Below are 1,610 nucleotides of genomic sequence, written 5' to 3'. Positions count from 1 at the left end.
GCTTATTAAACGCCAGCGTAATGCATAGTATTTACTGTAGTGAAATGTGCATGTTTTGATTGTTGATATTATGGATGTAGTATAGTGCATGACATTGTTGGCATTGTAGCGCCAAGGTGTAGCATGTGTAGCATAACTGGTTGTTGTAACACCGGGTGTATTGTAGACATTAGCGTTGAAGTATGTTAACGCAGGTGGTAGAGTGTGGCGGGTGGCCACTACACAAGAAATTATGCCTGACGAGTGTTGGTCAGGTAATTAACGGATTACGAGAGAAAAGGGAGTGTGTGTGGCGTCTGGTTACTTATTGGTGGTGACGTCTCGTGGTGTTTTGATGCGCTCTGGCGCAAGGCATATGCCTGTGGTGGTAATGGTGTTGGGGGACGCCGTGTGTGTTGTGTTGAGGGCGTTGGGGACGCTGTGTTGTGTTGAGGGCGTTGGGGACGCCGTGTGTTGTGTTGAGGGCGTTGGGGACGCCGTGTGTTGTGTTGAGGGCGTTGGGGACGCCGTGTGTTGTGTTGAGGGCGTTGGGGACGCCGTGTGTTGTGTTGATGGCGTTGGGGACGCCGTGTGTTGTGTTGATGGCGTTCGGGACGCCATTGGGTGGTGTAGTGTAGTGGCGTTTGGACGCCTGGTATGGAGTGTGGTGTTGTGGAGTATATGGTGGCGCAGGGGCGCCATGTAGTGGTCGGTAAGGTGAGTATTGGCGTAGCAAGGTCGGTGCGTTAGGACGCAGGAAGTGGTTGTAGGGATGTGTGGCGTTATATTGAGATCATCAGTGGTTGGGATGACCAGTGGTAATGGTGTGTCGGAGTAAGTAAGTCTTATGGATAAGATGAAATGTGGATAATTGCAGGAGTTGGTGGCTGCAGTAGGCGAGTCAAGTCGATATCTCTAGCAAGACTCATAAAAGACTAATAAAAATTCATTATTTTCATTAAAATTTTCATTAATTAAGTCGGAGTGGGTAAGTCTTATGGATAAGATTATAAGGTAGAATTTCAAATTTCAGCCAAGTAGATATACTAATCTCTCATTAATTAAGTTGTTACAGGAATCTCGCTAGAAGCGAGCCAGTGGCAGTATGATGCTTTAGTGACATTAGTTGTGAAATGATTTTAATGAGGTATTTATTGTGATAATGTATGTGTATGTATATACTGTATATCACCTCATCGGCACCATTACTGAGTGTTAGGCTTGAGAAGGTCCCCCGGGATCATGTCACAGAGCTTCAGGTAGAGTAGAAGGGAAGCTATGAGGCTACACTCAGTTATTCTAGAAAAAAAAGGGGGGAGGAAGTGAAGCCAACGTGACGTTATAGGCGAAATTCGCCCCCTGACATCAAAGCAGGGATAAGGGCCAGCTGCAATGGTTTTGCAGCTGCGCTCAGGCTATATACGGGGAGAGAGTAAGGAGCCGAGGGGGTTATGTAATAATGGGATTGAGCCAGGGGGCTCCGAGGGAATATTTTGCAGGTACAGCGGTCGGGAAGGTGCGAATACAGGTGGACACACTCTGGGCGGATGGGCCTAGACCAGAGAGCTGTGAGGGATCTACAGCGTTCTGGGATTGGTGCCCTGGAACGAGACGTCAGCACAGACCCAAGG

This window comes from Procambarus clarkii, chromosome 15 (assembly GCF_040958095.1).
Source record: "Procambarus clarkii isolate CNS0578487 chromosome 15, FALCON_Pclarkii_2.0, whole genome shotgun sequence".
Lineage (NCBI taxonomy): Eukaryota > Metazoa > Arthropoda > Malacostraca > Decapoda > Cambaridae > Procambarus > Procambarus clarkii.
This window is presented reverse-complemented; position numbering follows the sequence as displayed.